The following is an 18654-nucleotide window of genomic DNA, read 5'->3' as shown; positions in this document are numbered from 1 at the left end:
AGAAAATATGTTCTCAATAGTACTCATGTCACCTTTGCTTAAAATCCCTTAAAGATTCCCAGGTACTTATATAATAGAGTTGTCATTTGAGACTGAAAAGGTTTTCTAAATGCGAAGGAAGAGCTGCTGCATATATTTCTTACAAGTCCCGTCAGCTTCCCCACCAACTAGTAAGAAAATGGCAGGCAGACCAGAATAGTCAGGTGTTTTGTTGGTGTGAGAAATGTTTTACTTCCTTTTGCCATCTCCTGATGTAACCACATATTTTCTGTTTATAATACACGTATTAATCTGTTTTCACACTACTGTAAAGATACTACCTGAGACTGGGTAATTTATAAAGAAAATAGATTTAATTGATTCACAGTTCCACATGGTTTGGGAGGCCCCAGGAAACTTACAATCATGGTGGAAGGTGAAAGGGAAGCATGGCACGTCTTACATGGTGGTGAGAGAGAGTAAGCAAGCAAAGGGGAAGTGCTACACTGTAAAACCATCAGATCTCATAAGAACTCACTCACTGTCACAAGAACAGCATGGGGGAAATGGTCCCCCATTTCCATTGTAAATGATCCAATCACCTCCCACAAAGACCCTCCCTTGATATGTAGGAATTACAATTTGAGATGAGATTTGGGTGGGGACACAGAGCCAAATCATATCAATATACTTTTTTACAATTTTATTTTTTTAATACTAGAAAGAACAAAAACACTATCTGACCTTTTCTATTTGATGAATATAATGGCAATAATCTTTTGCCAGCATTAATTTAATGCATTTTAGTTTTTCCTTTAAAACATCTCTCCCGTGTAGCCTTCCATCCCTGGGACTAAGCTATGTGACATATTGTTCCCAGGTAGGCATAATTTAGTAAGACAAAAAAGTATTTAAGTGTGAGTGTGAGATCTCTACACATGGGGAGGTGTGGGAAAGTCCACATGTTGGAAAGTCCACAAAACCCATTCTGGTGCAGCCACAAGCTGGTGGTGACTCTGTCAGCTAAGATCCCTGAGTGATGGTTTACAGCAGAACACCCCACCGTGCACAGTGTACAGTAGATGTGTGCTATCTTATATCAAGCCACTGACAGTCCAGCTTCTATTTGCTGCTGAAACATAGCCCTGTTCAATCGAAGATACCTACTGAATGATGGATAAGGGAAAAAGATGGAAATAAATTACAGGACAATTTGTTCCTTCTGTCCCTTAAGGGTTGTATGAAGGAAAAGGCAGACTGAAGAGAAGGAGAATCAGTTAGATTTGTGTGTCCTGATTCCTCCTCTCCAGGCTGCCTATGCTAATCCAGGAATCATCCCATCAAAGTGAATGTGGTGATTCAACTCAGTTTGGGAGAGGGGCCTAGAAATATAGCTTAACTTGTGATCTCTGTTTCCAAATGGGGAATATGTTTCTTTAGACCCTGAAAGGAGCTCAGAAAGCAGGTGGTATGAAAGACAATATGGCTTCTATGGGACCCACATGGGTGAAAGCACATTCCGTTTTCTATATCCAGTCACCATCTTTGGGAAGTGTTGGGAAGAGCATGGAAATTGGAAACACTGATCAATTATTCCAGAAGATTACCATCTAAAGGGATGACTTAAATTATCACTCCAGACACCCCCACTGCTTTGCCTACTGAGTAGTGGTTCATGAAGAAGATCAGAGAGCTACCATGTGAATAAAATACTACTCAGCTTCACCACACAGATAGTCCCATCCCAATGGGAAAGGAGACTCCTCTTCTGTAAAACATGGAGAAGTTCTGAGGCCTGGCTTATAGAACTTTGATATCACATAACCACTTTATTCCTTCCTTCACTTGTCTAATAAACCAATATTTATTTCACATCTACTATGTGTCAGACCCTGTGCTAAGCACAGAAGATACAGGACAGAGTAAAACAGATGGAATATCTGCCCAAAGAGTTTTGCCACTGGAACAAATTTCTCCAACTCAACGATTAACTAATGTTGTAAACACTGGCTACTGAACATTGACATTTCTCCAGCCTCTTGTTAATGCTGTACATTTTCTCTCAACCTCTTCTTCAGGAGGAAAAATAAACCTTTTTCAGAAGTGTTGATTCTCATTGATAATGTCTGTAAGTTACAATAGTCAGTTAGTTGTGTTAACTGAATTGGATCTGGTAACCTTCCCCTGGTTCCTTCTGTAACTATCAGACACATTGGCAGTGGTAGCAAAGGAGAAAAAAATCTTGACTTAGGGAACACTGGTGACATTCATAACCCACCAGGAAAGATTTTTTTTAAATCTTCACAGCATAGAGGCCCAGAAACATACCTGAAGAAAGAAACCAGAGTCAGAGATCATGATCATTTCTGATCCTTCCAGTTGTCACAGAGCCAATGAAGCCTTGGGGAACAATGGATATATCGGTGTCCTAGGATTAATGCCCAGTGGGCAGAGCAGGCACTAACATCAATGTCCTTCTTTTGATCCTCTACCATATTCATGGGTGAGTCTACTACCTATGGTTGGAGACTGGGTGAAGAGTCTACAATAAGCTCCTCCCATACAATTTACTAAGAAATTTTCCAGGAGAAAAGCACATGATACGGTTTGGCTAATACAGCACATGTAGTAATACTCTGCTCCATACCATTATATCCCACAATGTACTTAGGGAAATTCAGTGTAGATCTTTGAGATTACAGTAAATAATAGTCTACTTAAGACTACAATAAAATTTAGCTTCAGATTGAGTTGAGATGACAAAAAGTGAAAGATTTGACCTAGAAGTGTGCATTGCTAGTTCCTTTTGAAGTGCGAAACTGAACTTTTCAGATGACCCAAAGAGATAACCCAATGCTGACATGAAAAGAGGAACCAGACATGGATCACTTTGACCTGATATAGATAATAGCTCTTTGAGTTATAAATTAGCTTCATTTGAGCTTCAGACTTTTCCATTATCCTCTATGACTACAGATCACCTTAAGTTGCACCACATGAATTTAAAACTATTTTTGTAGTGAAAATGATCAAATATCACCAATTTCATTTATGTGTTTCAACCTAATCGGTACTCAGAGAAACGACCTCACAGTTGGGATAGTACAGAGTTTACATCTGGAATAATACAACTGTAAGAGTCAGGGTTGGCTAGAATATTGCAGCGGATATATTACATGAGGCCTGGAGGCTCCAAAGGGCCACCTCAGCTATGTCTCTAGGAGATACATGACCTCCAACGAAAACAAAAATGTGCTGAGGTAATGGATTTCTTTAGTGCAACCTCTTGGGTACCATCTACCCACCTCACAAACACGGACAGACAGATGAAAGGGTTGCTAGAGAAAGTGGGGTAGGGGGGAACAGAGGAAAGAGAAGAAAGAAAAAGGAGTAGATAGGTAAAGAAAAGCTGTTAGAGACATTTGGAATGCTTTTAACTGCCAACACTCCAACTCCTGTACTAACAGTGGCTTAAACTAACAAAGATATATATTTTTTCTGTGTCTCATACCAAGAGGTTTAAAGCAAGTGGTCCAGAGTGGTGCATTTTTAATGTCTTCTTCCAGATCATGTTGATTCTAACAATGTAGGTCATAAAATGGCTTCAGCAGTTCCAGCCATCACATTCATCTTTAAGGTAAAAAGAAAGAGAAAGAGGCAAGCACTGGAAATACCCATTCTATATTTTAGAAAAGCCAAAGTTTTCTAGAAGCCCTCTACCCCATCCCACTCCATGCAGAAATCTGCTACACTTCATTGGCTGGAACTATGTTACATGCAAGATGCTGAATTCTTGGGTATTTAGTAGCCAGCAAAGTTGTGGCAATGTTGTTTTTCTGAAGCAGCATTCCAGCTTCTAGAGACTAGCTTCGCAGGTTTCAAGAGGCAGTTGTGGTGGTAGTGGTGGAAAAAACAAAGCAGAACAAATATGTAATCCAGGGTCTGGCCACTAGCTACTTCGCTGCTGACAGCCATCTGCCTCAGCGTCAGTGGCTTTCTGAACCCTGGATCACTATTGGAGTGGGGAGTTTGTGAAAGCTGCAGGCTGGGAGTGACCTCCTGATCCCTCACCTTCCTGACTTTTGCAGAGGCAGGAGCACCCCTGGTGGGCTGGTTCAGTAATCTTGTTCTAGTCATTCCCAAAGACACAGCTTAGAGCCTGCGTCTACGGTCCTCTGTGATTTTGTAAACACTTAATCACTTTGTTTAAACATCTTTCTGTTTATAATAGCTTGCATGATTTCTGCTTCCTGCAATGAGGCTCTAACTGATGCGCAAGCCTACTTACTGTTTTGCCACAGGTAGTGAAGTGAAAAGCAGGCTCTGCAGGGCCTCAGCCTCTGCCCAGGCCTGTCAAGAAGAAACTAACAAGAACTAATTTCCTCAGCCTCCCAGAGCCTCCCTAAGACAACACATACTTACTTTCCAGGCACAATCTTCATCGCAAAGATCTGATTCTTTGTAAGTGTCCATGGTTCTGACGTTAATTCTTTCCTGAACAAATGACATGTCTTTTGCATCCTTAGATTTTGGTTTCCTATTCTCTTCATTTTTCTTTTCTTTTCTATTGTATAAAATGACCTTAGGACTAACATACTGATACATGAATATATCACAAGATATTCAGCCTCCAGAATTTATAATCATTTTTGGAAGCTCTTTCTGTAAAGAACAACTTGTTTGGAATTTATTAATGAATTTCTTCTGTCACAGAGTCACCTTTAGCGAATAGAGATTGTGGGGATAGAGAGTAGTACAAAGATCCTTTGCTACAACTGTGAGTTGACTGGGGTCAGTTATGGCTGGGCCATGATAAGGACCCGACCTGAATGAACCTCAAAACCACCAGAATACAAGTTCTCTGGTGTGAGGGGATTTGTGTACTTACCAGTATGTGCTCAGCACCTAAAATAGTGCCTGACACATTAGTGGGTGCTCAATAAATATCTGTTGAATGAAAGAATGTATAGTGATACCACAGAGTCCACACTTCACTAGGCCTCCAACATCATTTAGTCACCAAGGCAAGTCATTGGAAACGATGCTATCCTCACTTCCCTGTCTCTATGCTGCCTTTCATCATCCTCTTACTTAATGTATATCGAGTACTATATTCCCTCTGAATAATAATACAAGGACTGAAGAAAGAAAACATGAGGCCCACCCCAGGGCTCTTACAGACTCACTTCCTGGCTCTAGGGTTCACTATTTCCAGGGTCAGTCTCTAGCCTTGGTGAAAAGCCTTAAATACCACTGCTAAAATGGTATTGTATTGCTCTTCTACCCCCAAAAGAGGCACATTAAGGGATGGATTACCTAGTCAAATTGATCAGATTGCCATCTCTAACAGGTAAATAGCACTAAAATGTAATGAGATGGGCAAAATTATAATATTTAAGAAATTAGATTTGAATATTTTGGAAATCAACAGGAGAGAGACAGAGGTGTAATAGAATAAGACTCTGTGTGTGTGTGTGTGTGTGTGTGTGTGTGTGTGTGTGTGTGTGTGATGGGTAGTAGAATAAGACTGCCAAGGAATATGCTTAAGTCATCATAGATATATTTTAAATAGCTGTATTAGAAGGTAGTTTAAAACACAAACACAAACCTTTCTATCTCACACAGTGTCTGAGAGTCTGAGAGTCAGGAATCCAGGAGCAACTTAGCTATGTGGTTCTGTCCAGGGTATCTCATGATGTTGCAAACATGTCAGCCAGCGTGTGGTCATCTCAAGGCCTGATCAACACTAGTGGATCCACTTGACGACAGTCCACTGACAGCTAATGACAGCTACATTTCCTACTGGGTGTTGGCAGAAAGCTTCAGTTTCTCGCCAGTTCCTGGGTGTCCTCATCTGAGTGATCCAAGAGCAGGCGAGAGAGCAGGCAAGAAGCTGCAGTGCTTTCGATGACCCCATTTTTGAAATCACATTTTCATTTTTTTTTTCTATTCATCAGAAGTGACTCACTAAGTCCATTTCACTCTCAAATAGAAGGGGGGCCTCCACCTCCTGAAGGGAAGAGTACCAAAGAATCTGTGGACATTTAAAACCACTGTGGTCTCCAAAGGAAGGTGAATCTGGTTAAGTACACGGTGTGTGCTAAATTCACTATGCAATTTTAGGATGAAATGCTCAGAGTATCGGAAGGTGTTCCCTCATCTGTCCTCCCCAACAGTACCCAAGTTTTCTTTTAAATAAATACTTGACAACATTTAAAGAATACTTCCTGCATTGTGAAAGCAAGCATATAACGAATAAAGGATAAGGCAATTGGACAGTATACGCCCCCTCTGGCCTTCCTGTCTTATATAAGGGGAGAGGGGAAAAAAAAATTAACTAAGAAACTCTTCTGAAGGTCACAGCCCAAGGACTCTGGCCCTCTTGAAAAGATTAAAAAAAAAATTAAAAATAGAATTACCACATGATCCAGCAATCCCACTTCTGGACATATACCCAAAGGAATTAAATCACTATCTTGAAGAGGTATTTCTACACCCATGTTCACATGTTCATTGCAGCACTATCGACCATAGCCAGGACATGGAATCAACGTAGGTTCCCATCAACAGATGAATAGATTTTAAAAATGTGGTATATATACACAATGGAATATTATTTAGCCATTAAAAAGAAGGAAATTCTGTCATTTACAACAAAATGGATGAAGCTGGAAGACATTATGCTAAAAAAATAAGCCAGGTACAGAAAGACAGATATTGCATGATTTCATTTAGATGTAGAACCTTTAAAAAAAAGTTGAACTCATAGTAATAGAGGGTAGGATGGTGGTGACTAGGGGCTGGGAAGTAGAAGAAATGAGAAGTTCTATATACCTAGTGTATAGCATGGTGATGAGAGTTAATAATAAAGTTTTATATACTTGGAAAAAAAAAGCTCCAGCCTGGCCAACATGGCAAAACCTCATCTCCACCAAAAATAAATTAGCTGGGCATGGGCATGGTGGTGTGTACCTGTAATCCCAGCTGCTCAGGAGGCTGAAGCAGGAGAATCACTTGAACTCAGGAGGCAGAGATTACATTGAGCCAAGAATGTACCACTGCATTCTAGCCCAGGCAGCAGAGCAAGACTACATCCCAAAGGAAAAAAAAATGCAAAACAGATATTTAATCATAAGATGATTGGGCACTTATCCTTTCCAATACCTTGCCACCACATCAATAGGGCTCTAACATGCTAACAGTGGATTACAAGTGATAGAGTAGCAAGGCATGGATTCTATTTAAGAAGGAGTCTCTAGGAACAAAAAATGAGAAAACTAGAGGAACTTGACAACTGCAGCTACAGCAAAAAGTAACATGGCCTAACTCTTCTTAGCCAGATAACTGTATCTAAAGCCTCACACTAAAGCCTATTTACCTTAGTTCCTATTGCCTAATATATCATGTATAAGTTATTAAAAATTACAAGACATCCTGAAAAGCAAGAAGAAAAGTCTAAAGAGACAAGTAAGCATCAGAACCACATGCAGATAGAGCATAGATCTAGGAATGATTGGAAGCCTGGGAATTTAAAATAGCTATGATAATATACTAAGAGTTCTAATGAAAAAAAACTTGCTGCTTCTTTCCTTGACCACGTCCAGTCTACTGACAAATCCATCAAAGGTATTCTTAATTTCTGTTATAATTTTTAAAATTTCTAACATTTTCTTTTGGTTCTTTTCTAGTTTCCTTTTCTCTGCTTACATTATTCATCAGTCCCTTCATATTGTCCATTATTTCCACCAGAACATCTAGTATATTTTGTTGTTGGTTTTGAGGGAATTGTTCTAATAAGAGAGGGCCAAAACTCATGAGACAAAAACTGATAGAACTATGAGGAGAAACTGACAAACTCACTATTATAACCACAGTCTTCAACACTGCCCTACACCATCAGTAATTGACTGATCCAGCTGGCAGAAAATTAGAGAAGATATAGTTGAACTAAATAGCAACAGAATCTAGTGGACATTTATGGAATCCACTGTTTAACAGCAGCAGAATACACATTCTTCTCAATCTCACATGGAATTTTTACCAAGATAGATCATGTTCTGGGCCATGAAACACAATGAACAAAATAATAAACATCACTCAAAGCATGCTCTCAAATCCCAATGAATACTATTAAAATAGAAAAAAAAATGGAAAGATAGCTGGAACATTCCAAAATGCATGCAGATTAAACAACACATTTCTAAATAAAATGTAGGTCATAGAAGATAGTTCAAAAGACATGTTAAAATGTTTGGACTAAATGAAATACAACTCTTCTAAATTTGTGGAATGAAGAAAAAGCAGTGCTCAGGGGAAATTTGTAGTATTGAATACATATATTTAAAAATAAGAAATATTTAAAATCAATAATCTAAAATTTTTACTTTTATAAGCTAGAGAAAAAAAAAACAGCAGTATAAACCTAAAGCAAACAGAACAAAAGAAAGAAAAATTAAAGCAGATATCAATGAAATTGAAAGCAGGAAAAAAATTGAAAGAGAAAATCACTGAAATAAAAAGCCAGTTCTCTGAAAAAATTAATAAAATTGATAGGCCTCTAGTCAGACTAACCAAGAAGAAAAAGAAAGATGTCACAAACTGCTAATATCAGAAATTACTACCAATCCTGTGGATATTAAAAGGATAACAAAGGAATATTATGTAAATGTCTCTATGCTCTCAAATTTGATTGCTTACTTAGAAGAAATGGAAAAATTATTTGAAAGACACAATCTACCAAAATTCACACAAGGAGAAATACATCGTGTGAATAGCCCAGTATCTATTAAATAAATTAAATTGATAATTAATAATCCTCTAAAAATAATAGCACAAGGGTCAGATGGTTTCACTGGTGAATTTAAGAAACAAATATTTAAGAAAGAAAATATATTAATTATCTATAATCTTTTAGAAAATAGTAGTGAGAACACTCAACTTGAAAAAGAGTATATTTTCCAAAATCCACAGATAAGTTCATACTTAATGATTAGGAACAAGATGCTTTTCTTCTAAGATTGGAAAGATGTCTTCTCTCATCATCTCTATTCAACATTGTATTGAAAAAGTCTTAATGCAATAAAACAATAAAAGGAAGCAAAAGGTATATAAATTGTAGAAAAAGAACCAAAACTGTATTTGTTAGCAGATGACATGATTATTTATTGTTGACTGGGGAAAAAACCTTCCTGGAACTAATAAGCAATTATAGCAAGTCTGCAGAATATAAAAGTATGCTGTTGGTTAATATATAAAAGTCAATTGCTTTCCTATGTACCAGCAAAGAACAATTGGAATTTGAAATTAGAAACACATCATTTACATTAGCACAAACAAATCGAAAAACTTAGGTATAAATTAACAAAATACATGCAAGATCTATGTGAGGAAAACTATAGAACTGATTTTTAAAAATCAAAGAAAATCCTAATAAACAGAGATATATTGGTTTTCCCAACTTGATCCATAGATGTAAGGCAATAATAACAATTAAAATTTTAGCAAATTATTTGTGGATATTACCAAACTGATTTTGAAGTTTATATAGAAAGAATAAGATCCTGAATAGTCAACCCAATCCTGAAGCAGAACAAGAAAATCCTAGAGCTAACACTGTTCAGGACTTTTAGAAAAAATGATGTGGTATTGGAAAAAGAACGAATAAGGCGATCAATGAAATGGAGTAAGAGTCTAGAAATAGACCTACGCAAATAAACTGATCTTTAACCAAAGAGCACAGGCAAGTCAATAGAGAAAGAATGATTGACAAACGGTGCTGAAACAACTTGTTAACTGCATAGGATTACATGAATCTAGACACAAAATAGATACCTTTTACAAAAATTAACTAAACTGAATTATAAACCTAAATGTAAAACACAAAACCATAAAATGCATAGAGGATAACCAACGAGAAATTTAGGCGACTTTGGGTTTGATCATGACTTTTTAGATAAAACACCAAAAGTATAATCCATGAAAAAATCGATGTTAGACTTTGTTAAAATTATAAACATGTTCTCTGTAGAATACTTTGTTGAGAAAGTGAAAAGACAAGTCACAGGTTGATAGAAAATATTTACAAAATGCATATCTCATAAAGGACTTCTATCAAAAATATACAAAGAACTTTTTTTTTTTTTTTTTTGAGACGGAGTTTCACTCTCGTTACCCAGGCTGGAGTGCAATGGCGCGATCTAGGCTCACTGCAACCTCCGCCTCCTAGGTTCAAGCAATTCTCCTGCCTCAGCCTCCTGAGTAGCTGGGATTACAGGCATGCACCACCATGCCCAGCTAAATTTTTTGTATTTTTAGTAGAGACAGGGTTTCACCATGCTGACCAAGATGGTCTCGATCTCTTGACCTCGTGATCCACCCGCCTCAGCCTCCCAAAGTGCTAGGATTACAGGTTTAAGCCACCGCGCCTGGCCCTACAAAGAACTCTTAAAACTCAACAATAAGAAAATACACAACACAATTTAAAATGGGCAAAAAATTTGAATAAACACTTCACCAAAGAAGTATTCACATGGAAAATAATATATATAAAAAGATGCTCAACAATGTGTCTCATTAGAGAACTACAAAGTAAAACAATGAGATACTACTACACATCTATTAAAATTGCTAAAATTGGCAGGGCGCGGTGGCTCACGCCTGTAATCCCAGCACTTTGGGAGGCCGAGGCGGGTGGATCACGAGGTCAAAAGATCGAGACCATCCTGGTCAACATGGTGAAACCCCGTCTCTACTAAAAATATAAAAAAATGAGCTGGGCATGGTGGCGTGTGCCTGTAATCCCAGCTACTCAGGAGGCTGAGGCAGGAGAATTGCCTGAACCCAGGAGGCGGAGGTTGCGGTGAGCCGAGATCGCACCATTGCACTCCAGCCTGGGTAACGAGCGAAACTCCGTCTCAAAAAAAAAAAAAAAAAAAATTGCTAAAATTAAAAAACAACAACAACAACCAAAAAAAAACCCTGACAATACCAAATGCTGACAGGGTTGAAGAAGCAACAGGAATAATCAGTCATTGCAAGTATAAATGCAAGTGATAAAGCCACTTTAGCATACATTTTGATAGTTTTTTTTAAAAACACAACATAGTCTCACCATAGGACCCAGCAATCATACTTAGGTGTTTATCCAAATGAACTGAAAATTTATATCTAGACAAACATGTGCACACAAATGTTTCCAGCAGCTCTATCTATCATTCCAAAAACTAGAGGCAACCAAGATATCACTCAATAGGTAAATGGATAAACAAACTGTGATACATCCATACAATGGAATATTACTTAGCTATAAAAAGAAAATAAGTTATCAAGCCACAAAAAGACATGAAGAAACCTCAAATGTATATTTCTAAGTAAAATAAGCCAGTCTTAAAAGAGTACATATTGTACGATTCCAGCTAAATGTCATTGTAGATAAGGCAAAACTATAGAGACAGAAAGATCAGTAGTTGCTAGAGGGAGGCAGTATGAATAGGTAAAGCAGAGGGGATTTTTAGGAAGTGAAGCTATTTAGTATGACATTGTAATTGTAGATACATAATATCCATTTGTCATAACCAAAATAAATGTACAACACAAAGGGTGAACCCTAATGTGAACTATGCTTGTTAGTGAATAATGATGTATCAGTATTGGTTTATCAATTATCATAAATGCACCACATAAATGCAAGGTGTTAATAAGGGAAACTGCAGGGAACTCTGTACTATCTACTCAATTTATGTGTAAACCTAAAACTGTTCTAAGAAATAAATTCTATTCATATAAAAAATATGTATGATCATATAATCAATTTTTTAAAGGCACTTAATTGCATTCATTCATGTTTTAAAACTCATAGACTAGGAAAAGAATTCTTCCTTTCATTCATTTTAAAATTTTTTCTCTATTTATACTGGTTTTTTTTTTTTAGCAGTCATTTGTTTAACAGAGATGATAGGTACAGGAGGGGCATATAAATAATAAAGATAACTAACATTATAAAAGTATTTGCTATGTGCTAGCCACTGTAATAGATCCTTCAGGCAAAATTAATATATTTAAATACCAGAGAAACTCAGTAAGGTGGTACTGTCATTAGGAACAGATGGGCACCTAAGACACTGGGAGGTTAAATAACTCCTAGAGTTCTCTCAGAAAGAGGCAGACACAGGATTGGGAGGGAGCCAGCATCTAGGGTAGGAGCCCATGATCATTCTCTCTACGCTATACTTCCTAGACTGCAAATATGAAACTCAATCTCTTGTGTCCAGAAACAATCAATTCTTTCTGCCCAATTACTAAACAAACTCTTCTCTCTTGAAACTCATTCCATGTCATTTTTTTCCTCCCTCCAACACCCACCTTTATCATCATAGGTCCCAGAAGTCTCTCCTGCTTTCTTCGAGAGCTACATCATCTTTGGATTAGAATCTTCCTTAGGTAAACCTCTGTTGGACGCACTGAAACACATGTAAGACACGGTCCTGAGGACAGAGTACATGGGATCCTCAAACTGTACATACAGAACAACATTCTTAGGAGGTTTACTCCTACAACGCTGGGTCTATGCAAATGGAAGGGCAAAGGAGGGAGGCACAAACTGGGTGGACCTCAGCAGGGCCAAATGCCAGTTGAATTTTGCGGCAATCCCTTTATTTATCCCATCTCCGGCCCTCCATCATATCATCCACAGATCTGCTTCAATCTTTCTCTTTTCCTTATCTTCAAGCTTCCATCCCACCCAGCAATCTTGGCAGACAATCTACTTTTGAGTTTCCAGAAGGTCAATTTGTCTAAGTTAAATTTCCAATGTGTCTTCTCTCCTTCTACTGGAAAAGCTCTGTCTCTCCCTCTACCTCAACTCATTTCTAAGAACAACTGTCCCTCCTCCTGACAAAAACACTAATCTGCCCATATGACCAGCAGAAACATTTAGGAACAAGATGATTTTTAGCTCCCAGAAGTGCTTCCAAATGACACAGTAACAACCACAGAAGTTTAAAAAAAAAATAAAACTAAGGAAGAAAATTTTACTTCATATGGTAGACGATGTGTTTGATAACATTTCTCTAAACATTAATTTTAAGAATAAAATCATTATGTACCTACTTAAAACTCAGTAAAGAAAACTCACTTAGTTGAACTCTAAAAATGACAGGTTTCCATGGCAGAAGTGGCTGGCTAGCCCTCTACCAGTGATTTGTGTGTCCTCTCCCAAGCCAGAATATAACATGGTTGTTGAGATGAGATACAGCTGACCAGCCCAGAACCACATTTCCCGGCTCTTTTGCTTCTACACGTGACCACAGGAAGAGTTCTTGCCAATAGAATGCATGTAGAATTGGCATGTACCACTTCCAGATCATCATGGTAAAGAAGCAGGTGAGGCTTTTTCATTGTACTTCTCCCATTGCCATCTGGAGGCAGAACATCTATCACAGGACTCTGAAGCCCTAAGAAAAGCAGAGCCACACGATGTAGGGTCCTTGAATTGTGACTCAGAGGAGAGCTTCTTGCCAATCAGGAACATGTAGTTACATTTTACATGAGCCAAAAATAAATGTCCACAATGGTAATCCTTTAGATTTTGTAGTAAGTCTGTTAGCACAGCAAATATTGTTCTTTCCTACTATGGGTGTTGTCTGTTCTCAACTTTTTAAGTCTTGCTTCTTGCAAAGCAAAACTCAAAGATGCCTAAAACAGAGACTTTTTGAGCAAAGTAGGTGATCAATAAATATGTTAAGCTAACATTGATTTTTTTTTTTTGAGTTCTGAATCCTATTGCTGCTTTAAAACCTTGTGTTAAATTTAAAGATATATTCAACTGGAACATATGGAAATGTATGACAAACCTTAGAAGACTGCTCGTTACAAAAAAAAAGGGCATATACTTTGAAAAGTGCTACTCTTCCTCTTTCTTCTTCTTCCCATACCTCCAGATTTCCTTAAGCTGCTGCCATGAGACTCTGTCTTTGGGAAAGCCATGGTGGTTGTCTCCTAAGGGAATTTCTGCTTCTTAAATCATCTAAAATGTCTTGCTATTTTTATTTGCAAATATTTCAAATTAAGTGACACTTTTTCAGAGAGGCTGCTTCTTACCACTCATTGATCACCTGGTTGCCCAAAACGGAAACCTGAGATTTACCATCCCTGCCCTCCACTTACAGGTTTTGGCAAAGAAAATGGAATGTGAAGAGTACAAAGGTGTGAGTGGTCATAGTATGTCCTAGAAACAAGCACGTGAGCAAAGAATGTATGAGACAATTTGGGGTGGATGGAAATCTTGGAAGTTGTAATGCAGCCTCCTGTTTAGTGCATTTGACTTGGCTTATTCATGTCACAGTTGTTTATTTTATGTGTACCTCTCATCACTTTTCTCCTCTGACTAAAACCCTTCAAAAAGATGCTTACAGCAACAAGAATAAAATCCAAAGTGCTTCACATACTTTAAAATATCCTATCATTTCTACATTTTCTAAACAGCCCTGAACACATCTGGCTTGCACGCTGGCTTCCTGAACTCTCCAACTGTCTGCAGTGCTCCTTTTCTCCTTGTCACAAAGCAGACTTATATTCATCTTTTGAGATCTCGATAAAATGTTTCCTTCTGCACAAAGCCCACCTGTAGCCGACTCTCCACCTCCACAGTGATAGTTAGGATTCTTCATTAACTGTGTTTGCAGCTCCCTGTAATGTAACCTTTACTGCTCCCTATTATGCTGTCATGTAATGGAGAGTAATTATATTGCTACCGTCCCAAAATGGACTAAGTAGGACTTTACATTGCTAACATCTTAAAATGGACTAAATAGTACTCATCTCTGCATCCTTAGTGCTGGATCCAGTACTTGATACTTCAAGAGTGGCTAGATGTATTTATTGAATGAAAGGATTATGGTAAAAAGGATATTAGCCAAATCACAACATGAAAACACAAAAACTCAGGAAATGGTGACATGAAGAGCTCAGCAAAAACCTTCTTTTGAACAGACATCTTTTCAACTGGTCAGAAGTATCAAAGCAATCATTTAAAGTCTCTGGAGATTGACTGATAGGGTTGTAACACCTACCACCCTACCACCATCACCTACCTAGTTGTGCACCTATCCCAACTTCTGCACTTTTTTTTTTTTTACGTGTTAGTCACTCTCTTGAGACCCTGAGCTTTTTAAAGGTAAAGGCTTAGGCAAGTGACTGTACATTATCCATACTCGGCACTTATATTTTGAGTAAAAATATGACAACATATTTTACTGAAAAAAATGTACCTTTAAAACTGGAAATAACACCATAATAAGAACCAGAATATTCAAAGTATTTGCAAAGTTCTGTGAAAGAAAAGATGAAAGAGCAATCAATCTTGTCTGGATGGAGTAGTAGAGAGTAAAAGAGAAGACAGCAGAGTAGCTAATACTGATGATTATGATGACGGTGCTGGCCCCTGTCACCACTGATGGAGCCCAGCCTCTTCAGATATATTTTCCATCATTCTCTCCTCTAGTCCCTCCTCTCTATCTCACAGCACTTCTTGTCATTTCTCAAACATTCCAGGATTTTACATAAGCTTTTGTGTTGTTTCATGATCACTTTGATTAAGATATATTTATGTGTGTATGTATTCATGTAGAGGTATAGTGTTGCAATACAAAACCTCTCACTGTAGTTTTTATCAAAATCGTTTTGCGATAGATTTTTACCTTTGGTAGATCAGAGACTTCTTTTAAAAATCTGATGAAAAAATACATTTGCAGTATTTTGCACACAATTTCAGAGAATTTACTAACCCACTGAAGCTCATGCAAGAAACCCCTAGGGACCTAGGGACTTCAGCTTCAGAATCACCTCCAAAGGCACAAAACGTGCTGATTATCACTGAGGCAGTGATACACGGTTTCGCCAAATGAGAGAAAAGGGCAGCCACTATCTCTGGGACCCTCGACCTCTAGCAGTTTGTTGGAGGGTGAGAAGATCACAAGTGACAAAAATGTGCCTCAGGCCTGCTTCTGTGGTATGTATGTATATATACAGCAAAAGCATAAGATGGAAAATGAATAGAGTTTACCTTTACCTTGGGCTGAAGTAATAATGAATCACTTATTCCCAACATATAGTCATGTATGAAATAGATATCACTATACCTGGGCTTTGACAGTGTATCTTGTACCTCTGTCTCACAGTGGATACACATGATCCTTTTCTTAATTACACATGTAACTACTCACCAGAAATAAGTGTAAGATATGAGCAGAGAAGAGTGCTTCAAAAGAAAGATTCTACCAACAAAAATAAACTTTAAGCCCCTTATCCCTACTACCTCTCAGCCACTCAGAAGAAGGGAAAATTAGTACTTGGAATTTTGACTTATTGAAAATTGTGGTCCACGCTTATAGAAGAGCAATCAAAACCACTTACCCAGAATAAGCCACCACCAATCAATAGTTACCATGCAGCCACTATGGAATTAACAATTCCCAAAAACCTTCAAGGAATGAGAAGACAAATGTTTAAGAAGAGGAGATCCAGATGGAGGTACCACTTTTTGAGACAAGCCACCCGTCTGTTCTCTCTCTTCTCAGCTTCTGGGGCTGCAGCAATAATGTGGTTTTAAAAAGTCTTTGTTTCCTCCTACAGAAGTAAAGGGTACTTCACCTAAATACACACCATTTAAGTGGCCAGTTGGGATGAATTCATGGAAAGAAGGGCCTCTCTTTGTTAAACTATTTATTTTTCTATCAGCACATGGTAAGGAAAGCCTTTTTGAAATGTCAATTAAGGGTCATAAAACTGAAATCATGGAGCTGCAGAAAGTCTCAGGTGGTCCCTGGGATTCTTTAACTGAAGTCACTGCTGCCATTATCATCCGTTGTCCTGCTCCACTCAAACATAAGTCAAGCACCAAATGACCAGGTGAAGTGGGAGCCAGGAGGATTTTTGATGAACTTGCTCACACATAAGAATAAGTCATCAAAGGGCTCCTGGAGTGCCACCCACCTCTGCAGTAATGTACACCCTGAGCAGAAATCCTAGATTCTGCCAAAGAGCTTAAGTAGTAAAGTAGTCTAAGTGTTTGAACCAATTCACAATAGAGCTTTCTGCATGGTCTACTTGTGAGATGTAAAATGTTTGTGAGCAGGAAAAACATTGCCCTGGACTAAAGGTCTCCTGATGAAACAAGTCAATCTGTTATGAAATATTTCTGTCCACAGTTTTGTACATGGCATCCTTGGCCTCCATGTACCTCAGAGTGTAAACAACAGTGTCCAGAGGCAGAACGAATGATGATAGTATGAGCCTCTTATAAAAGACCTGTTTTCTATTGAGTTCATTAGCTTGTGCTTGAGGCGGGCAGTACAGGCACAGACATATAGACAATGACTGTGATAACGTCAGGGGCACAGGTGGCAAAGACCTCAGATGAGGACATCTTAAGCATGATGGAGGTAACAAGGATGTCAATATAGGAAAGGCAAGCCAAACCCATGGACACATGCACACATGTGTGGAGAATAAAATACTGTTTATTTCATAGATAGTACTGTGCAGGAGAGTTTCATGACGAGAAGGGTGTCAAAGAAGAAGTGGTCTAAATAGCATATGCGCTCATTTTGTACTCTGCGACACTGTAGTTATTTAGACCACTGTCATGTTCAGGTCGACGCAAAAAGCACCACACACAAAATGGGCACATGCCCTCTTATTCACAAAGACTGTGCAGTCCAGGAATTCCCAGATAAACACACAACAGTCAATGGTGGTCAAGATGACAGAGATCATCATTTGTAATGCAAAGGATAAATGCTTGAAAAGGTAAATACCCCATTCTCTGTGATATACTTATTCCACAGTGCATTCCCATAAATATATATACCTACTAAATTTTTTTTTTAATCTTAATTTTTAAAAAATAAGAAAGAAATGATCCAGAAATTTTAAAAAAAGATGACAAGACCAAGAAAATCTCCTGGTTCTGAGCTATGAGACTAGAAAGCATTGTGGAATAGGGACTAGAGTATAGTCTCTGAACTAACCAGCATTCTCAGGAAAACATACATGGCAAATGTGGGTGAGAGTCATCATGATGGTATTTCCTGCTGAAGCTAAGATATGGATGGCATCACTCACAGAAGCTGGAGACACCCAGCAAGGTGAACTTTGTCAGCTTCCGTGAGGTTCTTTCTTTGTGTTTTGAAGTTTTAGAGATAACAATGAAATAGAGCAGCATAAGAAAACTCTGGTGCTGACATAAACTCTAGGTCATGAGCAGAAACATGGCACAGGAAAAGACAAGATGACAAGAGTAGCTCAAGACAGCTCTAGCCAAGACCTCTTGCAGCCACACAACTGAGGAATCTGCATCTGCATCTTCAGTGCATGTACTCTCTATCACTGTGGACTGGAAAATATATTCCTAGACATAGAGAAGAGAACTTTTAAACATACTCAAGATACAGAGTTACACTGAGTCCCTGCTGTTCTATTTTTCTTCTTTGTACATTTCCTTCTGAAGACCCGGGTATCAATGAAGGGATTGTGAACAGCATGAAGATGGTGTGGCCAGTGGGTGCCAGTGAATGGTAAATTTTATTAAAAAGTTATTTTTTAAAAACAAGAATAAACATTAATCTCATGAAAGCTGTATTTTATAAAACTATAAAGATGGGTTGTTCAAAAAGAAGT

General features: G+C 38.1%; 1 protein-coding gene across 1 annotated transcript in view; it reads right to left on the bottom strand.

Moving 5' to 3' along the window:
* Positions 1 to 18654, bottom strand: part of LOC101052833 (olfactory receptor 10J3-like) — a 267018-nt gene that overhangs the window by 160754 nt on the left and 87610 nt on the right. The window contains exon 2 of the mRNA XM_074389874.1: positions 12340 to 12437. The gene's annotated coding sequence lies outside the window, so the exon portion shown is untranslated. The remainder of the gene's footprint in view (positions 1 to 12339; positions 12438 to 18654) is intronic.

The sequence above is a fragment of the Saimiri boliviensis genome, chromosome 19, assembly GCF_048565385.1.
Source record: "Saimiri boliviensis isolate mSaiBol1 chromosome 19, mSaiBol1.pri, whole genome shotgun sequence".
Taxonomy (NCBI): Eukaryota; Metazoa; Chordata; class Mammalia; order Primates; family Cebidae; genus Saimiri; species Saimiri boliviensis.
This window is presented reverse-complemented; position numbering and strand designations above follow the sequence as displayed.